We start from the raw sequence: 24,087 nt of genomic DNA on the forward strand, positions 1-24,087 counted from the left end.
ATGGTATATGAGGAAACTGAGATGTAAACAAGTTCAATAACATTCTTTTTTTTTTTTAAGATTTTATTTATTTCCGAGAGAGAGAATGAGAGACAGAGAGCATGAGAGGGAGGAGGGTCAGAGGGAGAAGCAGACTCCCCGCCGAGCAGGGAGCCCGATGCGGGACTCGATCCCGGGACTCCAGGATCATGACCTGAGCCGAAGGCAGTCGCTTAACCAACTGAGCCACCCAGGCGCCCCAAGTTCAATAACATTCTTAAAGACAGAATTAATAAGTGACAGGCCCGATTCAAACCCAGAAGGAATAATTAGAAGCCTATATCCTTAATTACTATGCTATACAGCTTCCCAGTGTTTTATGTGAAGTTTTGGATTTTTGTTGGAATTAAGGCTTTAAAATTCATCAAGCCACACACACACACACACACACACACACACACCCATACCCATTTCAATTCTTTGTTATTAGTCATACTGATTAGACTATCTTGTGATCATGATACTTTATGTTGCTAAACTGCTTATCTTTAGGTGAGTTGGATAAAAATTAGGTCTTTGACACAAATACTACTTTTATTCCAAACTGTTAACATTTTAGAACTATTTCATGAGTAATAAACTTGATTTTGGCAAAGTTCCAAACACTGCTATTGTTGGAACCGTCAAACTAGATGGAATTTTGAATACTATGATAAGTAGACATTGAAAATAGAATATTTTTATAAAGATCTCATAAATCCCCCGGTCTGTATAAGCCCTGTCTGTCTCACAAATGTACAGTGCAGAAAATAGGAAAATCTGAGCCAGTAATATAGCCAATCAGTCACTTTTTAAATGTGGCATTTTTTCATTGTCACAGTGTTTATTGCAAAAATGGTAATAGGAATCATGGGGTCTTCAGAGTAAGGCTAAATTGCCAAGCAGGAAAGTTTATATTACAAGGAATTCTAACACCTTGGTGAAAATCAGAACATGGCTGCATGGAAACTTTATGTGGACTTCATACATATTCCTAATCTGTAAATAAGGACTTTAAATATAGATTTCCTGTCTTCAGTCAGAATAAGCCTACTAGCTAATTAGTATATTCTTGAATGCATGTCAGTAGAACAATTACACACATACACACACATCCCACATATAAAATTATTGCTTACTTAAATCAATGGTGATTAATTGTTGAAGTGTAATTTGAGTTAGTACATCATGTGTGAGCAAGAAATAAATTTGTTTTGCTAAGTCATTTAAAAGGGTTGGGAATATTTGTTACTTCCCCAGACCTTGATTATCCTGACTAGACTAATTTGTATGTGCTATAATAAGAGTATCCAATTTATCATTAGGGACCCCCTATTTATATAAAAGGATACTTTGGGAAGAAAAGATCAGTATTAGTGGCGTATGAGTGAAGTGTTAGTGAAACCTTGTAACAACACAAGTCACTAGTCTTAAATATTAACTGCTCATTATAGAACTGATACTAGAGTAGGTTTGTCAGAGGAAACTAATGAAAACAGCCTGGGTGGCTCAGTTGGTTAAGCGACTGCCTTCAGCTCAGGTCATGATCCTGGAGTCCCGGGATCGAGTCCCACATCGGGCTCCCTGCTCGGCAGGGGGTCTGCTTCTCCCTCTGATCCTCTTCCCTCTTGTGCTCTCTGTCTCTCATTCTCTCTCTCTCAAATAAATAAATAAAATCTTTAAAAAAAAAATGGTACTTTTTTTTTTTAGCAAAGGCTTTGGGCCAAGCATAAGTCTTGTAAGAAGCATTCTTCTGTGGAGAATGTAGAAGGCAGAAAATAAAAGTTAGAGCCAAAAGTAATAAAGTAAAAAACAAAAGTACAAAAGGGAGAATCAACACGATCAGTACTTTTAATAAAAGTGATAAACCCCTTGGAGTACTGATGAAGAAAAAAAAAGTAAAGGCATAAATTTCTGATTTCGGGAAAGAAAAAAGGGACTTTTTAGCAGATCCTACACACATTAAAAAAGATAAGAGGATTTTTCGTAAAGATTTTATTTATTTATTTTAGAGATAGAACAGGAAGAGGAGCAGAAGGAGAGGAAGAAGCAGACTCCCTATTGAGCACAGAGTCTGATGTGTGGGGCTTGATTGCACAACCCTGAGACCATGACGAGCTGAAATCAGAGTTGGATGCTTAAGCGACTGAGCCAGCCAGGCACCCTTTTGTAAGTTTTAATATCTATTTTCCTAAGGATTTGTCCATTTCACCTAAATTTTCAAATCCATTGGCATAAAATTATTTTAAAAATTCTCATGTTGGGGCATCTGGGTGGCTCAGTTGGTTAAGTGTTTGACTTGATTTTGGCTCATGTCATGATCTCAGGATTGTGAGATCGAGCCCCATGTCAGACTCCACGTTCAGTGGAGATTTTTTTTTTTAATCTTAAGAAAAAAATGTTCACCATGATAAGTGTAGTTACCATCTGTCACCATACAAAATTATTACAATATTATTGACTATATTCCCCTTGTTGTACTTTACAGTCTTGTCAGCTGACTTATTTTATAACTGGAACTTGGTACCTCTTAATCCCCTTCACTATTTTGCCCACCCTGCACCTTTCTCCCCTCTGGCAACCACCCATTTGTTCTCTGTATCTATGAATCTGTTTTTGTTTTGTTTGTTCATTTATTTTTTATTTTATGTTCATTCATATGAAATCATATGATATCATATGAATGAAATCATACAGTATTTCTTTCCTTGACAAATTTCACTTTATATGATACCTTCTGGGTACATCCATGTTATTGCAATGGCAAGATTTCATTCTTTATTTATGGCTGAGTAATATTTCATTGTATATATATACCATATCTTTTTTATTCATATATCAGTGGACGATTAGGTTCCTTCCCTATCTTGGCTATTGTAAATAATGCTGCAGTGAACATAGGAGCACATGTATCTTTTTGAATTAGTTTTTTCATTTTGAGGGGGGAATTACCCAGAAGTAGTATCATATAGTGTTTCTACTTTTAATTTTTTGAAAAACCTCCATACTGTTTTCCATGCTGACTGCACCAATTTACAGTGCTTGAGGGTTCTCTTTTCTCTACATCCTCACTAACATTTGTTATTTCTTGTTTTTGTGTTGTTTTTTTTTATATATACTAGCTATTCTGACAGCTGTGAGGTGGTATCTCAGTATGGTTTCGATTTGCATTTCCCTGATGATTAGTGGTGTTGAGCATCTTTTCATATGTCTGCTGGCTATCTGTATGTCTTTGGAAACACGTCTATTCAGGTCCACTGCTCAGTTTTTAATCAGATTGCGGGGTTTTTTTGGTATTGATAATTCATATGAATTCTTTATATGTTTTGGATATTAACCCTTATTAGAATATCATTTGCAAATATCTTCTTCCATTCAGTAGGTTGTCTTTACATTTTGTTGATACTTTCCATCACTGTGAAAAAGCTTTTTAGTTTGGTGTGGTTGCAATTGTTTATTTTTGCTTTTGTCGCCCTAGCCTGAAGAACAGGTCCAAAAAAAATATTAATAAGACTAATGTTTAAGAGCTTATTGTCTGTTTTTTTTTTTAGGAGTATTATGGTTTCAGGCTTACATTTAGGTCTTTAATCCATTTTGAGTTTGTTTTTGTGTATGGTGTAAGAAAGTGGTCCAGTTTCATTCTTTTGCTTGTACCTGTCCAATTTTCTCAACACCGTTTATTGAAAAGACTGTCTTTTCCCCATTGTATATTCTTGCCGCCTTTATTGAAGATTAATTGACCATATAAGCATGGGTTTGTTTCTGGGCTCTCTGTTCTGTCCCACTGATCTATGTGTCTCTTTTTGTGCCAGTACTGTACTCTTTTGATAACTGTAGCTTAGTATTATAGTTTGAAATGTGGGTGTGTGATACCTCCAGCCTTGTTCTTTCTCAAGATTGCTGTGACTGCTTGGGTCTTTTTTGGTTCCCCTAACAATTTTTTTTATTATTATGTTAATCACCATACATTACATCATTAGTCAATTTTTAGGATTATTTGTTCTAGTTCTGTGAAAAATGCTGTTGGAATTTCGATAGGGATTGCATTGAATCTGTAGATTACTTTGGGTAGTGGACATTTTAACAATATTCTTGCAACCCATGGACATGGTATATATTTCCACTTGTGTCATTTTCGATTTCTTTCATCAGTGTCATAGTTTTCAGAGTACAGGTCTTTCTCTGCCTTGGTTAAATTTATTGCTAGGTATTTTATTCTTTTTGATGCAAGTGTAAATAAAATTGTTCTGCCACTTTGTTATTAATGTCTAGAAACACAACAAATTTCTGTATATTAATTTTGTATCCTGCAAATTTTCTGAATTTATATATTAGTTCTAATGTTTTTTTGGTGGAATCTTTGGGGTTTTCTATATATAATATCATGTCATCTGCAGGTAGTGACAGTTTTACTTCTTCCTTACCAATTTGGATGCCTTTTATTTCTTTTTCTTGCTGTGGCTAGGACTTCCAGTATTATGTTGAATAAAAGTGGTGAGAGTGGGCATTCTTGTCTTGTTTTTGACCTTAAAGGAAAATCTTCCAGCTTTTCACCATTGAGTATGATGTTAGCTGTAGGCTTGTCATATATAGCCTTTATTATGTTGAGATATGTTTCCTCTATACCTGTTGTGTTGAGAGTTTTTATCATGAAGGGGTGCTGAATTTTGTCAGATGCTTTTTTTGCATCTACTTGAGATGCCTGTATGATTTTTATCCTTTGTTTTGTTAATGTAGTGTATCACATTGATTTGTAGATACTGAACCATGTTGCATCTCTGGAATAAATCCCATTTGATGGTGGCGAATGATCCTTTTAATGTATTGTTGAATTTGGTTTGGTAATATTTTGTGGAGGATTTTTGCATCTATGTTCATCAGGAATATTGACCTATAATTTTCTTTTTTCGTAGTGTCTTTGGTTTTGGTGCCAGGGTAATGCTGGCCCCATAGAATGAATTTGGTAGCATTTCTTTCTCTTCCACTTTTTTTGGAAATAGTTTGAAAAGGATAGATACTTACTCTTTAAATGTTTGGTAGAATTCACCTGTGAAGCCATCTGGTCCTGGACTTTTGTTTGTTTCAATTTTATAACTAGTGATCTGTTCAGATTTTCTGTTTCTTCCTGATTCCGTCTGGGGAGGTTGCATGTTTATCATTAAGTAATGCCTTTATTTGGCTGTTGTTACAATGTTTGTTTTAAAGTCTGTTTTGTCTCATGTAAGTATTACTCCCCCAGCTATTTTTTTTTCTTTTTCATTTGCATGGAGTATCTTTCCATCCCTTCACTTTCAGGCGTATGTGTTTTTAGGTCTGAAATGAGTCTCTTGTAGGCAGCATATAGACGGATTTTATTTTTTATTTATTCAGTCACCCTTTGTGTTTTGGTTGGAGCACTTAGTCCTTTTATACTTAATTATTGATAGGCATGTAGTTAACACCATTTTGTTGTTTTCTGGTAGTTTTTGTAGTTCTTTTCCTTTCTTCTTCTGTTGCTCTCTTCTCTTGTGAAATGACTTTCTTTAATGTTATGCTTGGATTCCTTTCCCTTTATTTGTATCTATTATAGATTTTGGGTTTGTGGCTACCATGAAGTTCATATATAACACCTTATATATATAGCAGTCTTTTTTTTTTTTTTTTTTTTAAGATTTGTTTATTTTTTTGAGAGAGAAAGGGTAAGGGGCTGAAGGAGAAGGAAAGAGAGAAGCTCTCAAGCAGACTCCCCACTGAGCGCAGAGCCTGACCCTGGGCTCAGTCCCACGACCCTGAGCTGAAACCAAGAGTTGGATGCTCAACCAACTAAGCCACCCAGGCACCCCTACAGCAGTCTATTTTAAATTGGTGGTTGCTTAAGTTCAGACACATTCCAAAAGCACTACATTTTTACCCCCTCCCAGCATTTTATGTATTAAAAGTCATATTTTCATCCTTTTATTTTGTGTATCCTTGGACTCATTATAGATGTAGTTGATTTTACTATTTTTGTCTTTTGGCCTTCATACTTGCTTTATAAGTGATTGATCTACTACTTTTATTAAATGTTTGCTTTTTTTTTTTTAAAGATTTTATTTATTTATTTGACAGAGGGAGACACAGTGAGAGAGGGAACACAAGCAGGGGAAGTGAGAGAGGGAGAAGCAGGCTTCCTGCGGAGCAGGGAGCCCAATGCAGGGCTCGATCCTCGGACCCTGGGATCATGACCTGAGCCGAGGCAGACGCTTAACGACTGAGCCACCCAGGCGCCCCTAAATGTTTGCTTTTACCATTGAAATTTTTTCTTTCATAATTTTCTTCTAGTATGGCTCTAGGAAAACATTATCTTCATGACCCTGGAGTTGGTAAAGATTCTTAAACAGAATACATAAAGCATTAACAATAAAAGGAGAAAGTGATAAATTGGACTACATTAAAATTAAGAAATTCTGTTCACTAAAATACACAGTTAAGAATGAATGTCAGGCCACAGAGTGGGTAAAAGATATTTGCAATTGGAAAAAAAAGTTGCAATTTTCATTATGTATATCTGACAAAGAACTCGGCCAGAATATATTAAAAAGTCTTAAACAGCAATTGGAGGACAGATAACCCAATAGAAAAAATGGACAAAACACTTAAATGGTCAATTCACAGAAGAAGATCTTCAAAAAGCATACACACATATGAAAAGATCCTCCATCTCATTAGTCATCTGCAGTATACAGATTAAACCTACTATGTGATACCACTCTGCCCTGCAGAATGACTTGAATTAAAAGATTGATGATATCAAGTGTTGGTGAGGATGTGTTGCATTTTTAACTCATTTTCCACAATTGGTAGGAATATAAATTGCTTTAACCACTCTGATTAATACTTTTTTTTTTTCTCACTAAAGTGTTTTTTTTTTTCCCTCTTTTTTTCCTTACTCGTCCTGGTACCACACATGACCTTACAATTCCACTCTTAGGCATATATCCAACAAAAATGCTAACAAGTGTTCTCCAAACAAATGTGTAAGAGTGTTCATAGAGCAGTATTCATACAGGCAAAAATGGAAACAGTCCAAATGTTTAAAAAGAGCAAACTGGATAACTAAATAGTGGTATATTTGTACAATGGAATACCATACAGCAGTGAGAATAAATGAACTATTGTAGCGCACAGCCACATGGACAAACCTCAGGAACATAATGTTCAGTAGAAAAAGCCAGTCACAAAGGAGTACACATTGTGATTCCGGTTATATAAAGTTTAAAAACAGGCAAAACTGCTTTATTGTGTTAGAAGTCAGGAGAGTTGTTACTCTTGGGGAAAGATAGGGAAATAATGGGATCTTCTGTGTAGCTGGTTAAGGAAGTTCTATTATACTGATTGTTATAAGCATTTAATAAAATCATGACTGGGTAAATTTTATCAAATGCTTTTATTTGATGAAAGCTGTTGACATGATGTGGTTTTCCTCTTTTTCTTTTAATTTGAATTCTGAATGTTAAACCAGCCTTGTGCTCTTGTACTGTATTTCTTGATCTGGGTATTGGTTACAGAGGTGCATTAACTTTATGAAAATTTCTGTACACTAGTTTATTATACTGTAATAAAGTTTATTTAAAATTTTTAATTAAAAAAATGAAAATGATATTTGGAGAGTTAGCCAAAAATGTACCTGTTCAGTTTGTAAGACACGAAGAGATAAAGAAAAATTTACATTTCTATGGAAGATTATCCTTCTCAGTCATGCTTGATTTAGAATGTACTTTGTAGAATAATAACATTTTATGCGATAGTTCAGTAATTAACCCATGCCCCTGTGAAGTCAGCTACAAATACAGTGAGGCTTTTTAGGTTGCAGCAAAAACAATGGCATAATAATTAAATGGAACTTATTAATTGTAAGAATTGGCTTCTCAACTTTACTTCTTCTTTCCTATTTGTGGTTTTTCACACACTGGGTAAAAATCATTCCAGGATAATGATCTCTGACAGAAGAGAAACTAATGGGGTAAGCCCATAGTTTTCCAAGCCACAGTGCTGATAGAGGGAACCTAAACAGCCCAGGAGTCTCACAGGATTGAGTTTGGGGTTCAGAGATGACAAGCTAAAATTTTGAGGGCAAAATATTGGAAAGGAAAGGACTGTAGAAATGGAGAGCCCCAGGGACTTGGAAAGTGCCCTTTCAAGTCTTTGGCTATGATTCTGTGCATACATGTGAAACAACTACTCAACACTAGGGAAAGAGCCACTGGAAGGATTAGGAAAAGTCCTCAGAGATCACAGAGAGTAAGGTAGCCACACTAGCCAGAGTGGAAAGACCTCCTAATAGAAAGGCATTGGATAGTCTTAAGAAGGACATCGCTGTAGACTAAAAGCTATAGTAGCCCTTCCTTTTCTGTGGTTTTACTTTCTGTGGTTTCAGTTACCCATTGTCAACTGTGGTCCAAAAGCAGATGGTTTTCTTTCTTATATATCATCAGAAGGTCAGTAGTAGCCTAATGCTACATCACAATGCCTGTGTCATTCACCTCATCACATAGACATTTTTATCATCTTACATCATCACAAGAAGTGAGAGTATAGTATAAAATATTTTGAGAGAGACCACATTCACATAACTTGTCCTATTTTATTATTAGTTTATGTTAATTTCTTAATCTGCCTAATTTATAGATTAAACTTTATCAGAGGTATGTATATATAGGAAAAAACATAGAGGTCTCGGTACTTTCTGTAATTTCAGGCTTCCACTGTGGGTCTTGGAAAGTATCTCCCACAGATGAGGGAGGACTGTTGTACTCTGGTCCCACATAACAAAGTTTAAAAAGTAAGCCTTGAAATTATCAGACTTTCCTAGTCATTGAACTACTCCCAGAACGAAGCTCAAAAACACTTAAAGGAATTCAAAAAATCCATACCATATATTCCAGCAATCTCACTCCTGGGTATTTATCCAAAGTAATTGAAATCAGAATCTTGAAGAGAGATTTGCATTTATGTGTTCACTGAAGCCCAAGAGGTGGAAGCAACCCAAGTGTCCATCAATGGGTGATAAGGAAAATGGTGGTATGTATATACAATAGAATATTATTTGGTCTTTAAAAGGAGGAATTCTGTCGTGCAGCAACATAGATGAACCTTAAGGATATTATGCTAAGTGAAATAATCCAGTCCCAGAAAGACAAATATTGCATGGTTCTACTTATATGAGGTATCTTTTTTTTTTTTTTAAGATTTTATTTATTTATTTGACAGAGAGACAGCGAGAGAGGGAACACAAGCAGGGGGAGTGGGAGAGGGAGAAACAGATTTCCCGCTGAGCAGGGAGCCCGATGTGGGGCTCGATCCCAGGACCCTGGGATCATGACCTGAGCAGAAGGCAGACGCTTAGCAACTGAGCCACCCAGGCGCCCCTTATATGAGGTATCTAAAGTAGTCAAACTCATAGAAGCAGAAAGTAGAATCGTGGTTGCCAGGGGCTGGAGCTAGGGGGAAATGGGGAGTTGCTGTTTAATGGGTATAAAGTTTCAGTTATGCAAATTGAAAAGTTCTAGAAATCTGCTGTACAACATTGTGCTTACATTGTACTGTACACTTAAAAAATTGTGGATAAAATAAATTGCACAAATTCCTTTGTCAATTCAGGTTTGCTATAAATACCATTTCTGCCTTAAAATCCATATAGTGAAGATTAAGCCTGAAAGATAAATATATCCATAACAAATTTGAAAAAATTCAATACCCAACAATGTAAAATTCTTAATGTCTTGCATCCTATAAAAAACTACCAGACATGCAAAGAAGCAGAAAATATGACCCATAACCATGATAAAAATCAACCAATAAGAAGAGAGATAACCCATATGATCAAATTAGCTGACAAAGACATTAAAGCACCGATTATAACTGTACTCATGTTCAGTAGAGTAGAGGAAAACAAACATGCCAATGCGAGATGTAGGAGTTATTTTTAAAAAGGGTGACCCAAATAGAACTTCCAGAGACGAAAAATAAAATTTCTGAAATGGAAAATACAGCAGATGAGATTAACAGATTAGACATTGCAGGAGAAAAAGATTAGTTAAAACCTGAAGACATAAGGGCGCCTGGGTGGCTCCGTCGTTAAGCGTCTGCCTTCTGCTCAGGTCGTGATCCCAGGGTCCTGGGATCGATCCCCACATCGGGCTCCCTGCTCGGTGGGAAGCCTGCTTCTCCCTCTCCCACTCCCCCTGCTTGTGTTCCCTCTCTCACTGTCTCTCTCTCTCTCTCTCGAATAAATAAATAAATAAAAATCTTAAAAAAAAAAAAACTGAAGACATAGCAATAGCAACTATCTAAAATGAAATACCAACAGAAAAAAATAGTTGGAAAAAGACACATCAAGCAATTTAACACAAGTATAACAAGTTTCAGAAGGAGACAGGGAGACAGAAAAAAAATATTTCAGGAAATAGTAGGCAAATATTTACCAAGTTTGATGAAAACTGTAAATCCACAGATTATAGTTTACAAATTTCCAAGCAGAAGAACAAGGTACAGTAATTAAATTGTTGAAACCAATCTCAAAAGTCTTGAAAGAAATCTTAAAAGCAGCCAGAGGAAAATATGCAGATGAACAAATATATAAAAATCACTACAGATTTGTCAGAAACTATGCATGCCAGAAATGACATCCTTAAAGTACTAGAAGAAGAAAAACAATCAAAAACTCAACCTGGAACTCTGTACCTGGCAAAAAGGATGTTCCAAAAATGAAGGCAAAATAAAAGATAAACAAAGCTGAGAGAATTTGTTACCAGCAGGCTTACACTATAAGAAATGTTAAGAGTAGTTCTTCAGGCAGAAAGAAAATGGTATCAGATGGAAATTTGCATCCACAAAAAGAAATTTAGAATATAGGAAATGGTAAATATGTGTATGGATAGAAAAGTCTAGAAAAACAAGATAATTGTTTAAAACAAGAATAACAATATATTGTGTTTATAAGTTAAAAAAAAACAAAGAAGTATAGCTAAAAGTCATAGAGCTAAAATGGAATCTTAAAAAATACTCACCAGAAGATGGCAGGAAAAAAAGAAAAAGAGAACAAAAGAAAGATAAGACAAATAGAGAAATAGCATGACAGAGATTTAATTTAAATCCAACCATATCAGTGATCACATTGAATGTAAATGGTCTGTATGCTCCAGTTAAAAGAGATTGTCTGATTAGATGTTTTTAAAGTAAGGCTCAATTACATACCGTCTACAAGGAACCCACTTTGAATACAAAGATGCAGATTAAAAGTAAGCAGATGAGAAAAGATAGACTGCGTGGACAGTAATCACAAGAAAGCTGGAGTTCCTTTATTAATATTGAATAATATAGATTTCAGAATGAGGAAATAAGAAAGTTATTTCATAATGTAAAAGGGGTCAGTTCATCAAGAGGCTGGCTGTAACAGCCCTAGATCTGTAGGCATCCAGTAATAGAACTTAAAAATAGATGAAGGAAAAGCAGTACAACTAAAAGAAGTAGACAAATGCACAATTAAGTTGCAAATTTCAACATTGACTAATATATATTTGAGCTATAGTCTGCTATGAGAGGCATGATTTATCACCGTTTCTTAGTTTTAATGTTTTCTTTTATTTGACATTTGCTTTCTCATTAGCCAAAAGATTATGCCTACCAAACCTGATTATCAAAGTACTATTAAGGTGTAGATTCTATGTAAGTATCCCCAACCAAGTATCAGTAAAAACAATTATTTACTGGGACTTACTGATTACTAGATGTATTAGTTTTCTTTGCTGTTATAACAAACTACCATGTAGTGGCTTAAAAAACACAAATTTATTATCTTACAGTTCTGGAAGTCAGAAGTCCAAAGTGGATTTCACTGGGCTAAAATCAAGGTATTAGCAGAACTGTGTTCCTCTTGAGGCTCTAGGAAGTATCTATTACTTGCATTACTCGCATTTCTAGTTTTTAGAGGCTGTCTGCATTTTGTGGCTCATGGCTCCCTTCTAAAGTAAAAAGGCCTGTATTTCAGATGGAGTACTTGATATAGATAATTCAGAGACAGTGAAAGTAAATTTTTGAAAAAGAAAACAAATGGTCAAGAATTTAAATCCACTTGCAGTTCTGACAAAAATCAGTTTTTCTCCTGGTGCTCTATTTGGGTGTGGATAAGTGGATGGTGAGACAGATTTTATTATACTTTAGATTTTTGAGGACAGAATAACTAAATTTTACCAAATTTTTCCAAGCAGACCGGGATTTTGTTTTTGCTACCTAGCATTTCTTTTCCAATCATTCCTAAAAAATCATGTTTTAGGTGACTTGGTGGAATATTCATTGTGCCCTTGAAACATGTAGCAAATGCCCCTTTTCATTTTTGTTATTATTTATTATTCTTTAGCTCTTGAAAGACCTTTTCGATATCTTTATATATTCCTGTGAGTTTTTCCCATTTAGGATATATATGTGTTTCCGCTTTTCATATAAACCTTTGGATGGAATAAAATAGGCTGTTTTCTGAGTGATCATAGTTCCTTTTATTTGCATAAAAAACATAATTCTAATTATTTAAGCTAGAGAGCAACTTCTGTATGTTTCTACAATGTTGGTATGTCAAACCAGTAGTATCAATCTGGTAGGAGAGTAGAGTATGGTTGAACAGTCATTAATGCTTTTCTTTTCTTTTTTTTTTTAAGATTTTATTTATTTATTTGACAGAGAGAGAGACACAGCGAGAGAGGGAACACAAGCAGGGGGAGTGGGAGAGGGAGAAGCAGGCTTCCCGCGGAGCAGGGAGCCCGACGCGGGGCTCGATCCCAGGACCCTGAGATCATGACCTGAGCCGAAGGCAGACGCTTAACGACTGAGCCACCCAGGCGCCCCCATTAATGCTTTTCTAATAGTCACTGATCCAGGTGTAATATTATGTTCTAAATAATCAGTGATATTTCTAGGCCGTAGCACCTTTGATGAGATACAGAATATTGTGTTATATTACAAAATGTTTTTCCAGGTAAAGATTTTGATTTGTCACTTGGTACAGTGGGATTGGTGTGACTCCACGAAGCGTGTGTGTGTGTGTGTGTGTGTGTGTAAAAACTTGTGCCCATTTTCCTTCCTTCCTCTTAGATTTATTTGCTGTGAAAGTAGAAATTGCTGAGTTGTACTTTTATCTTATTATGCCAGTTGTCTTAAAGAATTCAAATACTTTTTTTTTTAATTAATGGGTTGCCTTTTAAATGTGGTTCATTCTTGCAGAGCTTGGGGATCCTTTATACATGCCAAACTGGCTACTCCTTCCAGGGAACAAAAAGTGTTTAGTATAACAAAGTAGAATTTGAGGTGGGAATTATATTCATAGGAATTTATTCAAATGTATTTAAGGAATAATTAGACTATCATATGGAAAGAAAACAAACCCAGTATTGTCTTAGGCATTTTAGGCGGGAGAAAAATCCATTCACACATGGTTTCTCCCTTCAAGGACTTTATTTTTTTATATAAATGCCTCAGCAAGGATGTATAAGAAATTCATCCTTGGAGGGGTGCCTGGGTGGCTCAGTCGGTTAAGTGTCTGCCTTTGGCTCAGGTCATGATCCCGGGGTCCTGGGATCGAGCCCCGCATCAGGCTCCCTGCTCAGCAGGGAGTTTGCTTCCTCGCCCTCTGCCCCTCCCCCCATTTGTGCTTTCTTTCTCACTTGCTCTTTCTCAAATAAATAAATAAAATCTTAAAAAAATTTTCATCCTTGGAGAATTAGAAGCTTTAGTTTAAAATCATAAACTAGTTGAGAGTGTTTCTGTTTTAGTGGAGGATATGCTGTTTGGAGAGGAGCAGCAGACAGTGAGGAATGAGACAGAATATCCAAGTGAGAAATAATTCTCTAATGTAAAGAAATAACTTATTTGACATTATTAAAGATTGTCGGTGCGCCTGGGTGGCTCAGTCAGTTGAATGTCTGACTTGGTTTCGGCTTAGGTCCTGTGAGTTTTTCCCATTTCTCAGAGTCCTGGGATCAAGCCCTGTGCTCAGCTCTGCACTTAGTGGAGAGTCTGCTTCTCTCCCTCTGCCCCTCCTCCTGCTCCCGTGCTCTCTCTCCCATAACTAAATAAATCTTTAAAAAAAAAGATTGTAGAATATCCATTTTTGGGCATTTTAGGGTGATTTCTCATTTTCCTGGAAAGACTGCGGGAAGGTAGGCTGGCTTAGAATTTTAGGAATCCTCTGTAGGAGTTCCTTACAGAAAAGTATGTTCAGGTTGGCCGTATTTAACTTAAAGGAGCTCTGTCACTTCTAAGAGGATATGAAAGACGCGTAAAAGACTCCATAGACGCTCCCGAAAGTCCTGAAGCCACCAAAGTCCTGTAACCTCCGCAGCCACTTCCTGTGACTAAAGTGGAAAATAAGAATAAAAGGTTCGTTGACTTTGGTTTTAGCTGATTAAATAAAGTCCCCTTGTTTCATTCCTGCATTCAGACTGTGAATTGATACCAAGAAACTGCTAGAAGAATTTAATTTTCAGTCAAGAAATAGACATCAATAACCTACTTGAACACCTTTCCCATTCCCTCCTCCAGCAGTGAATAGTAAGGGGGTGAAAATCCTTGGTGTCATGTCTTCAAATTCAGTGTATAATATTAAGCTTTTTAAATTCACTCTGCTTCCTAGAGGTGGAGTTTAGCACTAACAAAAAAGAACGATCTCTATCCTTATTACAAAGGTGCATCATAGGACATGATAGGAGAAGTTTGGTTTATAATCCAGATTCATATTGGATTGTTTGGAGGCCATATCTGCTTTGTTGGCTTAAGAGCAAAGGGAAGATTTGTGGATCATCTTCATTTCTTATTCTTGAATCAGTATTTGCCACACTTAGAAACCTAAAGCTCATGAGATGTGGGATAATATTTTATTTATTTTTTAAAAAAAGATCTTACTTATTTTTACGAGAGAGGGAGAGAGAGAGAGAGTGAGCGAGCACGAGTAGGGGGAGGGGCAGAGGGAGAAGCAGACTTCTGGCTGAGCAGGGAGCCTGATGCGGGACTTGATCCCAGGACCCTGGGATCATGACCTGAGCTGAAGGCAGACTCTTAATTAACCAACTGAGCCACCCAGGCGCCCCTGGGATAATACTATAAAGTCTGTTCTGAAGGAGTAATTTTTTAAAAACATGAAGCAATGTGTGCGATATAGAATAAACTTTGTTGCCAGAAGAAAAAATATATGTATGTACATATATATGAAATATACACGATAAACACACATATATGGAGAAAAGGATTTGGGGAAAAAATTCCAGAAGGTACCACTTTCTTTGTCAAATATTTGTAATTCAGGTTTCACCTGAATAGACAGAGGACTATTAATAATAGTCCCAGTGCCAAGATCTGAGACTTTATATAAATGTCAGTGAAAAGTTAGTTTCAGCCCTTAGAAAATGTATAGAAATGTGTTTTTGTACATTAAGAAATACTATTTTGGATAAATTTCATTTCTACTTCCGCTGCCTTATTTATTTAGGTAAATGGATTTCTATGTGGTAATTTACATTCATCTCAAATTTAAAAACCAACAGAAAATCTCCATACCCTTTGCTCAGCATGCAGTGAGGTCTTAAGTAGGAGTTAAATGAAAGTTCCTACAGTGTTAAAGTTAATTCAATTTGGTAACCATATTTGCTTAGAAAATTGTACATTTGGGAAATCTTAGCCTAAATCACGTTTATTGCTGATAAAATGTATTTTCTTTACTAATAATATATCATTCTGTGAAAGGCAGATTGTATTTGTTTCTTGATTGCTGTTCTTATCAACTTTTATGAGATAATAAAAGTGACAGAAGCTTAGAGGAAGGTGTTCTTTTCAGGGGGAGAGAATTGTACTTATCTCTTTTTTCAGATTGCTTATTTGGGAAAATGGTAACTTACCTTATAATAGATGTTTAACAAATATATGTTGATTAAATGAACTGATAAAGCTAAGTGAAGCTTACTCTTTCTTTATTGACTTTAAAAAGAGGTATCACTTCATCCATAGACATTTTCCTTTGCTTGCTATGTGGTGGGAACCAAATTAAGTGTTCATTTACTCTTACAACTACTTTATAAAGTAGAAGGTATTATCTCAGCTTTTTACATATGAGAAAATTGAGATTACCTAACTTGTCCAAGATTGTCCAGATTACCACTATTGAAATTTAGGTATATCAGACTCAAAAGCTCATTTTTTCCCCATTTTTCTCCTTCTTTTAATGGCCTATTTTATAAGTTACTTCTCTATATTCATAGCATTTATTACTCAAAAAAACTATAGAAATGCATTTATTCTTGGGGCACCTGGGTGGCTCAGATGGTTAAGCGTCTGCCTTTGGCTCAGGTCATGATCCCAGGGTCCTGGGATCGAGTCCCACATCGGGCTCCCTGCTCCTTGGGAGCCTGCTTCTGCCTCTGCCTCTCTCTCTCTCTGTCTCTCATGAATAAATAAATAAAATCTTTAAAAAAAAAAAAGAAATGCATTTATTCTTGCCTAATTTTATAAGTTTTAAAAATCAGATTTATTGAGGTATAATTTACATGCAATAAAATGCACCACTTATTTTTTTAATTTAGTTTATTCTTTTAATTAAAGATTTTATTTATTTGACAGAGAGAGAGAAAGTGCACAAGCAGAGGGAGAGATAGAGGGAAAAGCAGACTCCCCGCTGAGTAGGGACCCTGATGTGGGCCTCGATCCCAGGACCCCAAGATCATGACCTGAGCTGAAGGCAGATGCTTAACTGACTGAGCCACCCAGGTGCCCCTGTTTATTTATTTTAGAGAGAGAGAGCAGGGGGAGGGGCAAAGGGAGAAGGAGAAGAAGAATCTCAAGCAGACTCTGCGCTTAGTGCAGAGCCCACTGTGGGGCTCGATCTGACAACCCTGAGATCATGACCTGAGCTGAAATCAAGAGTCAGACACTCAACCGACTGAGCCATCCAGGTGCCACAAAATGTACCCCTTTTAAAGTGTACAGTTAGATGAGTTTTGACAGAGGTGTGTAGCCATGTAACCTGCACCACAACAATCAAAATCTAGAACATTTCCATTACCTGCCAAAGTCCCTCATGCCCATCAGTCCCTTCTTGCCACTACTGATCTAATTTTTATCCCCATAATTTTGCTTTTTTCCAGAATGTCACGTAAATGGAATCATATATTAAGTAACCTTTTGTGTCTGGCCTCTTTCACTTAGCAAAATGCTTTTAAGACTCATCCATGTTGTTGCAGATACCAAGTATTGGTTTATTGCTGAGTTGTATTCCATTATATGGGTGAACCACTGTTCATTCAATCACCAGTTGATGGACATTTGGGTTGTTTCTAGTTTTAGATTATTATGAATAAATGCTATAAACATTCATGTTCATAACCTATTTAGTTTTAAAATTTCTGGGTTAGTACGAGATTATCTTGAGTGACATATGACATTCTCTTGGATGACTAGTTCATAGATTACTTAGTTTTAGATAATGTAAAATATGGGATACTTCACTGGGGGGCTCTGAGCCCTCTATTAGAGATTAGGGAATAAAGAAAGTTGTTGACTGTTTTCAAAATTTGGAAGGGTACTCTGATATTTGGGACATATATTTTTTTAATTTAGCATGCCATAGTAGTGTAAAGATAAATGATATGAGGTGAAGTACAGTGAAAATGTAGTAAAATGGCAAACACTGAACTAAGAGAAAATTGATTTCTAGTCCTTTAATCTGGTTGTAGTTTCCAGCTGTATGTCTTATTAGGCTTTGGATAAATTGTGACTTTGAACAAATTAATAACCACTTTGCAAGAAGTAAGATGGAGCTAAGGTTTACACGTTTTTTAGATATAAACTTGAGCTCATTCAGTCCTCAAGACACCCTAAGAGGTACCTATGTGGTAGATTAGTACTAGTCCTATTGGCACTGAGGAGGAAACTGCGATTCACAAAAGTAGCTGGTAGTGGTAGCAAAGCCAGTAAGTATGTGGGTGCTTCAACAATTGACTCCATACCAGTTTCCTTATCTGGAAAATTAAGATAATACCCAGTTTTGTAGTTGTGAGAATTAAAAGTGATTATATTAATAAGGACTCAGAACCGCTAGTCTCTTACTCTCCTTCCCTTCTTATAAAGGTCCCTCTTTCCCTGTCTCCTGCCCCACAATTCTGTTAACTATTTATTTAGAGAAATCTAAAATGTGGGTGCTAATCTTACATCTTTTTTCTTTTTGAGAGAGAGGGTAGGGGGAGGCAGAAGGAGAGGGAGAGAGAATCTTAAGCAGACTCCCCACTGAGTGTGGAGCCCATTGTGAGGTTCTGTCTCACAACCCTGAGATCATGACCTGAGCTGAAACCCAAGAGTCAGATGCCTAACCGACTGTGCCACCCAGGCACTGCCCCACCCGCAATGTCTTTTTAATTGCAAAAGATCATATAATGTCAGAAGGCTAGTATATTAGATGTTTCTTTTTATTATAAATATTAGAAAAACACTAACTCAGCTAGCAAATAGAATTCAGTCTAGTCCAGTAACCTAGCAGATTGTTCTCACACGATTCCTGTTAGCACATTCCCTCATTTTTTCCAATGTGATACATTCTGCGTTGCTTGTAAAGTAGCTCAAAACTGCATTTTACTACATCTCTGTTAACAGTTACCCCAATAATTAGTTATATTTAAAAACCATTTGGGGGGGCACCTGAGTGGCTCAGTCGTTAAGCGCCTGCCTTCGGCTCGGGTCATGATCCCAGGGCCCTGGGATCGAGCCCCGCATCGGGCTCTCTGCTCTGCAGGAAGCCTGCTTCTCCCTCTCCCACTCCCCGTGCTTGTGTTCCCTCTCTCACTGTGTCTCTCTCTGTCAAATAAATAAATAAAATCTTAAAAAAAAAAAAAAAAAGTCTAAAAACCATTTGGGGCCAATACCCACATACGGTTTCTTCCACATAGTTTCTACATGGCCAAGACTCTATACTCTATGATTGTTTAAAAATTGCTATAAGAGGGGGGTGGGGGATGGGTTAGCCTGGTGATGGGTATTAAAGAGGGCACGTACTGAATGGAGCACTGGGTGTTATATGCAAACAATGAATCATGGAACACTACATCAAAAACTAATGATGTAATGTATGGTGATTAGCATAACATAATAAAATAAAATAAATGTAAAAAAAAAATTGCTATAAGCAAGCAACTTGATGAACTTTTCCCCTTCTGTCATTCCTGTTTTTGCAGGATTGTCCCAAACTTAATAAAAAGTTATTATCAGTAGCTATTCTGTAGCACTTCTTAGGGTAGTTCTACCAATCTGTGCTGTAAAATCTCCCTATGCCTGAACCATGCGGAGTAAACACATCATTAGGTTTTCTTTCTCTTGCTTTCCTAATGAGGGGAGAAATGCTGCTACGCAGCTGGAGAAGCCTGGGACTCCTTTCTGAACTGATTTATTTACATAACATATGCTTAGTTTGACACATTGCTCAGAAGAAGCAGAGTTTTTTTAGTTAAATATTATACAATACTTCAAAGAACATTTTAGCTACACTCTTAACTGTTCAGCTTTTCTGTATACAAAAGCTGCTCTTTGCTCCTTAAAAAACATTCCTGTCCTAGTTCTTTATATTATTGCTTTCAGTGTTAGGGAGAATTAAGCTGAACACATTTAGAACCTCTTTTCAGAAATGAATTTTAGTTTCAGAAGCTGCTGCACAGTGCCAGTAGTTCAAGATGTCTGCACAAATTGAGGGCAAATCATTCTGCTCTTAATCTAATTGGTAAGAGAGTAAATAGTGATTTGGAGCCAGTGATATGCTATTGTGGTGTGATATGAAGAACTTAACACTTTGAAACCAGGTAAATCTAGGTTTAAATCCCACTGTGTGCTTGCTAATAATTTTTCCTTCAGCAGAGTTAAAAACTACTCAGTGTCTTCAACTACAAGCTGGTGATAACAAGAACTCCTTCTCAGGGTTTGATTTCAGTAACTGAAATATATATAGCACCTGGCATATAGTAAAACTACTCTTTAAATGTTTCCTTTCCCTGTAAGCTTGCCCCCTACCCTTTCAAAAACAAACAGCTTCCTTTATCATTCATGTAATTTGGTGTTTGTTGGTTTGTTTTTTAAGGCTAAGTATGTCTCAGGAAGGTTTGAGGATAGATGAGGTGTCAGGGTTGACCTATCCATCAGTGATTGCTGATAATCTTTAGCACAAGCTGTAGACTGTGGGAGGACTCGGTTGCCATGTAGGTTTCACAAGCCAATAGATGAGACTGAAAGTGTATGCAACCAGAAACACTGTGACTGAATAAGGCACTTTCCAATTTAGTATTTATGGAGTATTTCCTATAAGTGGGTAAGACATTCGACAAGAGATACACTCTTTTTGCCCTTCTGCCTTTCCTCTTCTTTCTAGGCTAGAACACAGCCATGATGGCTGAGATTTAAGTCACTGTCTTGGGCCATAATAGTGTGGTGTGGAAAGATAGAAAGTGCCTAGGTCCTTGATGATGTAGCTGCATATTAGTTCCAGATCACCTACTCCTGAGTTTCTTTTACATGAGTGAAAAATAACAATGGCTGGAGCATACAAGGATTTATTTCTGGTGTCTGTTACTAGCAGCAGAACCTAATCCTAACAGTCAGATAGTCTGGGTGCAGGCATCTGACTCCCTCTAACTCCACATCTACTTACTTTTGAAATGACTAACTATATCTTTTTTTTTTTTTTAAGATTTTATTTATTTATTTTGACAGAGAGAGACACAGCGAGAGCGGGAACACAAGCGGGGGCAGTGGGAGAGGGAGAAGCAGGCTCCCCGCGGAGCAGGGAGCCCCTGAAGCGGGGTTCGATCCCAGGACTCTGGGATCATGACCTGGGCCGAAGGCAGACGCTTAACGACTGAGCCACCCAGGCGCCCAGTGACTAAATATATCTTAATAAAATAGTACACCAACACTAAAACATGGAAAAGCGGAGGTGTTCATATCCTGAAATACAGAAATGTCCAGAAATTTCTATCAGAAATAATATAGGTATTCCCACTATAGAACTAGAAGTCTTTGAAGAAGGGGTGTCTTTGGCAAGAAGTATACATGATGAACCTGGCATATCTTATAATACAAGAAAGCAAGAAAGCTATCAGAAGCTACTTGGGTTGTGTCACAAGGATTTAGGAGCCAACTTGAAAAGATTTGCACTGACTAAATAAAGATGGGATAATCTGAGCATCAAAAAGTTGTAACTTCAGGGCGCCTGGGTGATTCAGTCGGTTAAGCATCTGCCTTCGTCTTGGGTCATGATCTCAGGGTCCTGGGATCAAGGCCCCCCACCCCCACCCCAGTGGAGTCAGCTCCGTGCTCAGTAGGGAGTCTGCTTCTCCCTCTCCCTCTGCCTTTCCCCCTCTGCTCGTGCTCTTTCACTTTCTCTTTCTCAAATAAATAAAATATTTTTAAAAAGTTGTAACTGTAATGTATTGAAGCACATTAAATATATTTAATATTCATGAGTTCATTCATATATTACTTTAAAAAACTCATTTATTTTTGGAGGTTATTAGGGAGCCAATTCATTGTTTTGAATTGGTAAGAGGAAAGATCCAGGTGTTAATTCTGACTGTACAGACTATATACCTGTACAGACAGTACCTCAGGATTACCAAAGCATTGATAGAGAAGGGCAAGATTTTCTTTACAAAAGTATGTCAGCTAATATATTAAGGGCTGGTAGAATATCACCATTTTGCAACCCCTAATGAAACAGTCGTCATTGCTAAAACTATTAGATGGCTGCTAACAGGGAATGTTATAATGCTGGATCAAGGTGACAACACATGAACATACAGATTAATCCTAACATAACAAAAAGAAAGACTGTCATACATTATATGCTTCCTGATGAAGGTTCACACCTCTACCATGAAGTATTCTTGCTGAAAAATCAATCCCTACTTTTAGCAAGCTGTCGGTCTCACTGCTGGTTTACAGGAAATACCTGGGAATGTAATCTGAAATAAGACCCTACAACCACTCAAAAAGAAGAACATAGCACTCAATACAGGGCAAAAGCATACCCTGATATTAAAGATTACTTCAATAACAAAGACATTTGTTATTTTTTATGTTTGCAGACTAAAAAAAAAAGAAAACCTGGAGTCTTTGAAGTAAGACATGGAAAATGAGTCACAAGACAGTAGACTGAGCTAAAAGGGGGGTTGGCTAATGGGGAGGCATAAATTAAAAGGGTATTGGATAAAATAAGAAACAACAGGTTAGAAACTAAAATGCAGTATCTAAATAAGAAGCCATAGAATAGTAACTAAATATGCAGTATCCAAATTAAATTGTGTGCTGGAAAAAATAGAGTAGAAACTTGAGAAAATTGACTCGGTGATAATGGAAAACAAGGTTGAGAAGCTCGCCCAGAATGCAGAGGAAAAGGGGAAACGAGATGGACAAAGAAAACATGAAGAACAGGTGATAGACATAAAGGATAGAGTAAGAGACCTAATTGATATTCTGCAAGAGACCAAAACAAATTGAACAGGAGCAGTTATTAAACACACTATAGAAAAAACATTTTTCCTGAGCTAAAGGATGACCTTGAGTCTGTAATTCAGACAAGCCTGTTGCCAAGTACCAAGAGAAGTTAATAAAAAGAAACTAACAACTAAACCTGTCCTAGTGAAACTTTGTACTTTCCCTTGTTAAAAATAATAACAATAATGATCAGGCATCCAGGCAAAGAGGAAAACAGATATACAGAAGTTATTCATTCACAAAGGATGTATGGCAGACTCCTAGCCTTGGATTGTTCTTATAATTAAAGATCAGGAGACAATCGAGAGTTCTGTGACAGTTTAGGTCCCAGGTTCTTTATCCAGCCCAGTTAGCAGCCAAGAACCAACACACCTTTTCAGTTCTCAAAGCTTCAAAGTATAGACAACAGCTACCCTTCTGGAAGAATTAACTTCAAAACATATTCGAGCTGACTGATAAATTCTTCAGTATACAAGCAAAAGCCAGAAGTTGAAACATTTTTCCAAGTATGACTTTTTGCTTCAGGTTTAGCGAGCTCTTGAATCCCTGCTTTGTCAGTTTTAGAAAGGAAGGACATTAACTGAAGTCATTTTCACGGGAGTATGGATTAATTATTCTGTGAAAATCAGTGCGCTAAAGATCTTAATCTTCACAGTTGCCTAAAATGGTTCTGAGTTTGGGCAGCACACCTCTTTTATCATTTGCAAAAAGTATCTACTAGGTAAATAAACTTAATGCATTTGGTATATTACAGTGATTCTGAGAGTGTGGTCCGGCAGCATAGATTTCTCACCTGAAACTGGTTAGACACGCAGATTATTGGGCTCACCCAGATTCAGTGAATCAGAAACCATGGAAGTGGGACCTAGCAATCTGTGTTTGAACAAGCCTTCTAGGTAATTCTGATGCCCAATAAAACTTACAAATTGCTGGTATAGTGTACTGGTGCCCAAACCTAATTAATCCTCAGAATCACCTGTGAAGATCTTGAAACATCTATTCCCAGCCCAGAGACTGATATGCTGGGTTTGGAAATCACTGGTAAAATAGAGCTGGAATCAAAAGACCTAGATTCTGTGCTTGGCTTCACCTTATCAATTTTGACAACCTACTTAATATTGCTGAGCCTCAGTTTTCTCTTTTGTAAAATAGCACTCATTTTGCTGCCCGTTTCATTGGATTGTTGGAGGAATTAAGTGAAGAAAACGAAAATAAAAGTACTTTGCACAATAGATATGGAAATCCATAGCTGCAAGTGTATCATATTTGTTCTGCTTTAGTATATGTTCCTCCATGTATCTCTTTCAAGCACCTTTCCCTTACCTAACAACCTGCCACATTACTTTTTGACTTGCAAATTCAACGATTGCATTTATTTTAACACCTTTTCAATATAAATTTTTTTCTTCGGTAGTTTCCCATACATTCAGATCTTGTCTCTGAGGTTGTAAGTCATTTGAGGGAAGGAATCATATGTAAACATTTTATATTTTCCTCAGTGTCAGATCTTAGGCTAAATTATATACATAGTAATATCAAGTAAAA

At 36.7% G+C, this 24,087-nt stretch overlaps 1 protein-coding gene across 2 annotated transcripts in view; it reads left to right on the top strand.

Moving 5' to 3' along the window:
- The window catches only part of GLCE (glucuronic acid epimerase), a 113,444-nt gene that overhangs the window by 62,310 nt on the left and 27,047 nt on the right, over positions 1-24,087 (top strand). The window lies entirely within an intron of this gene.

This window comes from Mirounga leonina, unplaced genomic scaffold (genome assembly GCF_011800145.1).
Source record: "Mirounga leonina isolate KUSES-001 unplaced genomic scaffold, KU_Mleo_1.0 Mir_91, whole genome shotgun sequence".
In the NCBI taxonomy this organism is placed as follows: Eukaryota; Metazoa; Chordata; class Mammalia; order Carnivora; family Phocidae; genus Mirounga; species Mirounga leonina.